The sequence below is a fragment of the Bubalus kerabau genome, chromosome 18, assembly GCF_029407905.1.
Source record: "Bubalus kerabau isolate K-KA32 ecotype Philippines breed swamp buffalo chromosome 18, PCC_UOA_SB_1v2, whole genome shotgun sequence".
Classification (NCBI taxonomy): domain Eukaryota; kingdom Metazoa; phylum Chordata; class Mammalia; order Artiodactyla; family Bovidae; genus Bubalus; species Bubalus kerabau.
Genome location: NC_073641.1, coordinates 69,433,332 through 69,440,118, shown reverse-complemented (window position 1 = coordinate 69,440,118; position 6,787 = coordinate 69,433,332). Strand labels below are relative to the sequence as shown.

Below are 6,787 nucleotides of genomic sequence, written 5' to 3'. Positions count from 1 at the left end.
GGTAAAGAATCTGCCTGCAATGTGGGAGAGCTGGGTTCAATCCCTGTATCAGGAAGATCCCCTGGAGGAGTGCATGGCAACCCCCTCCATGTTCTTGCTGGGAGAATTCCCATGGACAGAGGAGCCTGATGGTCTACAGTCCATGGGGTCACAGAGTCAGACATGACTGAGCAACAAAGCACAGTCACTCAGCACTGACAAGGTTAGAAACCTTTACCTTCTCTTACCTGTCCTCAGACTCCCAGGTTTTGAGACACTTCCCGTGATTGAGCCAAATGCTCCCAACCGTCTGTTTCCGCCTGATCATTGCCGGCGTCCCCAAGCCTGATGCATTCTTACTGTCTTCATGCTTCCAACACCACATTGCCAGAAGTTCTGTTGGGGATCAAGAATATCAGGGTGAACAAAACAGAAACTCCTGCTTCACCACCAGGGATGTTCCAGGCTGAGGGGTGCTAGGTGCAAATGCCCTGAGGCAGGAAGGATTGGACTGAGTTGCCAAGGAGACCTGCACGTCGAGGGGCACGAAGCAGCTGAGAGGATGGAAATAGAGATGCCTGCACGGCGTGATCTTCAGGCCAGGGCAAGGCTGGAACGACTGGACATGTGTGCAGCTGACTGAAGAACAGGAGTGGGAGATGATGCCAAGAGTGGCTGCTGGGAGGCCAGGTAACTTGTTAGGTGGGGCACAGGGCAAGGGGGGATCAAGGTTGAGGCTGAGACGGTGCAGGAGGAGGGAAGGCGAGGATGGACGTGGCCGGGACTTCCGACTCCCACCAGTGTTTATGCCTGGATGCATTTTCTCTGGCTCAGATAGAAGTGTTGTCTGTTCTTCCCATAATGGTTTCCATGGCAACACGCTGGCCTTTCTCTTCCATATCAGAAATAAATGCCTGAGGAAGGACCTTGGGCTGGGTCCCCAGGGGTTAAAATGAGGAACTGTGCAATTAATTTGCACCCCATCCTCCTGAGAGTCAGCGCAGACTTGTAAAAGCTCGTTAAACTAACAGCCAGTTGGAAAGCCCGAGTTCATGTTTTCTGTCTGCCCTGCATAACCTCCGAGTATGCGTGTCATCATGCTCGATACCTGTTTTTGAACATTTAGTTTCTTCCTCCTACAAGTTTGATGTTGTTGTTCAGTCGCTCAGTCAAGTCTGACTCTTTGCGACCCCCTGGACGGCAGCAAGCCAGGCTTCCGAGTACTTTACCACCTCCCAGAATTTGTTCAAATTCATGTCCACTGTGTCGGTGACGCCATCTAAGCATCTCATCCTCTGCCACCCTCTTTTCCTGCTCTGAATCTTTCCTAGCATCAGGGTTTTTTTTCCAGTGAGTTGGCTCCTTGCATCAGGTGGCAAAGTATTGAAGATTTAGCATCAGTCCTTGCAATGAATATTCAGAGTTGCTTTCCAAATTTAGCACTAAGCAAGCAGGAGTGCTAAGCTCTTTCTTTAGGAGGAACTCGTGAATGGTGGCCCCATCCAGGTTCCCAAAGCTGAATAGGCAGCTCATTGATACTCAGGTTTTTATCTTCCATCTCATGGAATCTTTGAATTGTTGAGGACGCACACTTTTATTTTAGTCTAATGCCTGTTTTGTAATGATGTTGCAAAGAGCAGCCACATTTTGTGTGATGTTTTAACTCTTCTCAATTATTGATCTCTCCGTGAATGTTGCGCGGTAAGTCATGAGCTGTTTAGATGTGCTTTAGAGAAAAGGAGAATGTGAATGTGCACAGAAGCCTGGAGAGGCCTGATATCCGCAGGACCAGCTAGCAGGCAGGGAAGGAACTCAGGGAGAAGTGTGGCAGCTGGGATCTCAGGCAGGAGCCTTCACTGGGCTGGGCGGCTCACTGGAAGTGGGGATGGGGAGAAGGCAGAGGTCAGGATCACCCCCAGGCAGAGATCAAGGTGGCCAGGCAGGGGTCATTAAAGGTGGGAGGTGCAGCAGACACCATCAGGGAGGTTGGTTTAGCTGAGGTGTGTGAGCACGCCCTGGAGATGGAGATGTCAGATGGGGGCTTCCAGGAGCAGAGCTTCCCTGGGACCGGCTGGGGAGAGGTCAGTCCACTACTGTCCATCTCCCAGCATGGACACACCCCCGAGGGAAGGGTGCCAGAGAAGAGGCATGAGGGCAGAACCCTGCTGGAATCTGGCCTCTGTTCACAGAAGCCGAAGAGAAACATGGAGGCGGAGGTTTGGGTGAAGAAGAAAAAAAAATTAGCTTTACTGCTTTGACATGCAAAGGGAAGTCACAGCAGGCTAATCCCCTCAAAACTCCGTGTCCCGACCTAGACAGGGTAGTGAGGAGTGTTCAAGGAGCAGGGCGCGATCAGCTCAGGGACGTTCTTCTGCTTGGTTGGTGGTGAAATAATCCAGAGTCAGCATCATCAACCTCCTGGTTCCAACCCATCTGGGCTCTGCATGCCTGTGGGCCACACACTGTTAACTGCTCCCACCAGGTGGGGTTTCAGGGTCCCCCCCAGAGCCCCAGGGACACAGCTCAGAATATTATCTCTAGTCCTCGAGGAAGAACTAAATAAAGATCCTTGACTTGGTTTAATGGCTAAAGTAGTATCATCTTGTCTCGCCTAACTGTTTGCCTTTCTGCATTCTCTCACTCTGATTACATTTATTTGGAGTAAAGCTTTTTCTATGACAAAAGTCAGACAGAGGATGTGGGTGGGGGTCTATCTGGGTAGACCCCTTGGGTCCTGCTGGGTTCCAGGAGCCGAGGTAGAAGAGGGGGCTGTTCCAGGGTGACCTGCAGGTTGGGGAGACCAGGAGAGTAGGGCACGGTGAGGGGTTTGTCCTGAAACCCACTTCCCCAGCTTCTGCATCCAGCTGCGAACCAGAGGCTGACCCGGACCAACCGCATTCACAGGCTTCTGTGCGTTTAGGTCTAGGTGGAGTCTGGCCGACGGGTGATGCGGCAGGGGACGGGAGGGGCCAAGACTGGGTGGCCAGTGGTGGACTTGCTCCCCTGGTGATGCCAGTGCCCAGGAGCTGGAGCCTACGCATAAACTTCACGTGGTCCCTTCCTTGAACGCTCATCAGTTGTGCTGCATTGACAGCAATACATTTCCTAGCTTGGACCTTAAGTGAGGCAGGGTTCCTGGAGTGTCAGGGTCAGGGAGATCCAGGTCCTCGCTTGCACCCTGGGTGAGGCAGGGTTCCTGGTGTGCACCGGGTCAGGGAGATCCAGGTCCTAGCTTGCACCCTGGGTGAGACAGGGTTCCCAGTGTGCACCGGGTCAGGGAGATCCAGGTCCTAGCTTGCACCCTGGGTGAGACAGGGTTCCCAGTGTGCACTGGGTCAGGGAGATCCAGGTCCTCGCTTGCACCCTGGGTGAGACAGGGTTCCCAGTGTGCACCGGGTCACGGAGATCCAGGTCCTAGCTTGCACCCTGGGTGAGACAGGGTTCCCAGTGTGCACTGGGTCAGGGAGATCCAGGTCCTCGCTTGCACCCTGCGTGAGACAGGGTTCCCAGTGTGCACCGGGTCAGGGAGATCCAGGTCCTCGCTTGCACCCTGGGTGAGGCAGGGTTCCTGGTGTGCACAGGGTCAGGGAGATCACAGGTTGGATTCAGCACTCAGGCGTCTGTGATGGTGCTGGGGTGAGGAAGGGCTGCCTCAGGGAAGGTGAGTGGGGAGGAAATCACGTGATCCCCTCTGAGGGGGCGGCTGTGTTCAAGGGTCGTCTCTGCAGATGCCTTGCCAGCCCTCCTGTTCTAGGAATGGTTCCTCCCAGAAGGAAAGGGGCTGCCTTCACCATTAGTTTACAATTGCGGCACTTTACTCACTGTGGTTGCTGCGTTTAACGACCTTTTTTTTTTTAATAGGGGCTGTCTTGTATTTATTGAACCGTCATCAATCATTCTTTTTACACGAAAGGAACGAACAGAGGTAGGTGATTTCCCAGCATGTTGTGCTGGGACTTTACTTTCCTGGGCCTCGAGTGACTCGAGGCTCTTAGGCACAAGTCCGGTCCTAACAAAGACTGAAGACCTACCAGGCGTCCCTTTCATCTCTCCATCAGTCTGGGGGGGAAGAGACACAGAAACAGGTGCGACATTAGAGCAGGGTGCCTGGTCGAGGGAGCCCCAGTCAACCTCTAACGAGCAGGGACCCTCTATTCATCCAGAGACTCTGTGATCTCTCGGTAAGGGGGCCGGTGGATGTGGCATCACTGTGCCAGCGTTTCCATGACACTCGATGGTACCACACATCTCAGGATTTTCTAGTCTTGGGCAGCGTTCATTCTCAGCCCCGAAAGGAATTTCCTTCCCAGCATGTCTGACCTTCCCATCTCACAAATATTCATTACGTTCTGGCCCAAGGTGACTTGAGCACAGGAAATAATTGATTCACATAAAGAATAATGTTTTTCTACCGAAAGAAATTCTTTTTAATAGCTGGACTTTATTAATGGAGTCATGCGGATTGGAGGAATAAAGATTTTCTTCAGAAAGCAATAAACACCAAAAGGTGAGGGTTTATTTCACTTCTTCAAATATTGTTACTCAGTCTCTATTCCATGCCTAATACAATGGTCTTCCTCTGCTCTTAGACTTTCCAGACCCCTGAGGGGCAGGCAGAAAGGTCCACTCCACGTGTCGCAGTGATGGCCTTGAAGGGAGACAAAGGACATCACTGTCCATCGAGGACGTTCTTCAAAGTTCCCCTCATTCAGATAAGAAGGGACACAGGGGTGATTTTAATCAACTGTGCTATCTTTCAAAATTGTTGTAAAATTTTACCATTTTCCCTTAAAATTCCAGGCTTTGCCTTTTGAAAATTTGATGATCCTAGAATCACACTCAGCAGAGAAGAAAATCCAAAGATTATCTGTAAGCCTACCTCTCAAGGTTTATTTTAAAATGACGAAATCTATTACAAGTTAGCACCCAAGGGGGGTGGCATGAAACCGAAGTCAGTGGCCAGAGTCTGCTGTGTCTAGAGAGAGACTCTGGGCTGGGACCCCGGCGACCCCTGCGCCTGACTTCGCTGCCTTTCCTCAACCTCTGCTTTCTCCCCCACCTCCATGAAGGAACGGAAACAGAAATGCAAGCCTGTTAGGTCTCTTCCAGCCCTGACAGTCCTTGTCTTCATGACTTTTCTGTGGCTCCTCTATAAATTAATAATGAGGAAAATAGGTCAAGGTGACATCAGTCTTTTTTTTTTTTTTTTTTTTACACAAAAAGTAGAGGAAGCCACCAAGCTGCTTGGGTTGGTTGCTCCCCCAAAGCCTGAATTCTGACTTCTATTTTGCCCCGAGCTCCTTGCTTAGCCAGCATTTTTTATCAATGGGCAAACATCCAAAAAGAAACAAAAGCATGGGGATGGCTTTTTCCCCAAATTATGTCCTGGGTTTGGCACGTCCATCACTGTCTACGGCCCAAAGAGGGGTCCCCCTGCGTGAGCAGGACTCTCTGCTTGAGGAATGCCTTCTGGCTCCCTCAAGCTGAGACGAGGGGGCAGAACGCTGGTCTCTCCTCCGCACACAGGAGGTGGGGGACACACGAAGCAGAAAGGGAGAGGAGGCCTCGGGAGCTGAAGACAGAGACAGCGAGACCGATGCGTTCCTATGGCCTGTTTTTTTTTTAATCCCAGGGATTGTTTTTTCCTTTCCACTCTGGTTTGTCACAGGCTATTGAGTAGAGTTCCCTGTGCTGTCTGTAAGGTACAGTTCAGGCCAAGGCAGAAAAGAAGGAGAGACGACCTCAACAGAGGTAGGTGACCTTTATTCAGGCAAGGAGGGGCAGCAGGCGGCCTAACGACCAGGCTGAGAGCGGGAGGGATCAGGGACGTTCCATATTTAAAGGGAGGCTTGTGGAAGCGATAAGGGACACGTTCGTCAGGCAGGACCTTTTGGGTATTCTTTAGTTGAGACGGCATTTGTATTGAACAGGGGGTGGGAGGTTCCTGGGCAGAGGGTGATAAGTCCCAGGTGGATACAACCAGCCCGAAGCATCAGGGTGGGACCTAAAATTTGCTTTTGTTTTCCTCAAAGTTAGATGATTTAGCAAGGACCTTTGAGACCGTTGTTTTCTTTTTGAGGCCCAAGGATTCCTTCACTGTCCAGGAGAACAGCTGTTTGTCTATCCTGTATACAGCAGTCTGCATCTGCCCATCTCAGAGACCCAGCCCTTCCCTCCCCTGCCTCCGCCCGCCTTGACAACCACACTCTGTTCTCGACGTCTGTGAACTCATCTCCGTTTTGCAGACAAGTCCACTTGTTTTGTATTTGAGATTGCCATTGTCTAAAGAACACTTGGAGGGTGTAAGAAAGAAAAGTACACATACTGAAGATATCTATGGAAATTGACGTGGACCAGAGAGGTTAGACTGTGCGGGGCCGTGCCATAAATCCTCCGAGAACGCAGTGGCCAGGCTTCCTGAGCAGGCGATGGGGTGGTCCCCTGGAAGGGGAAGGGGGTCACTCCTCTGGGCCTGGGTCTCCTGCCACGTCTGGAGACGCTGCCTCCCTGAGATCTTGGGGGCAGTGGTCTCTCAGTGAGTGGGGAGCTGTGGCGCTGACACCAAGAAGGAGAGGCAGGCGACCGCCCCCACCCCCGCACCTCCTTGGTGGCATCAGCGCTTCTCCTCACTAAGGTGCCGAAAACATGAAGGGGGTGTTTCCTTCCATGGGGGTCGGCGATGCACGTGTCAGAGCGTCATGGACCCGACGGCTCTGCCGGGGTCTCAGGGCAGGACGCGGATCACTTTTCCTGGCGGGCATGATTCAGAGAACCCCTTGCTGTGTGCTGGTTTTAATGCAGCTGGCAG

At 52.0% G+C, this 6,787-nt stretch overlaps 1 long non-coding RNA gene across 1 annotated transcript; it reads left to right on the top strand.

Moving 5' to 3' along the window:
- Positions 1-498: 498 nt before the first annotated feature.
- Positions 499-5,705, top strand: LOC129633300 (uncharacterized). The gene is made up of 4 exons (XR_008705012.1): positions 499-669; positions 3,841-3,904; positions 4,780-4,848; positions 5,648-5,705. It is a non-coding gene; the product is annotated as an uncharacterized LOC129633300 (long non-coding RNA).
- The last annotated feature ends 1,082 nt before the right edge of the window (positions 5,706-6,787 follow it).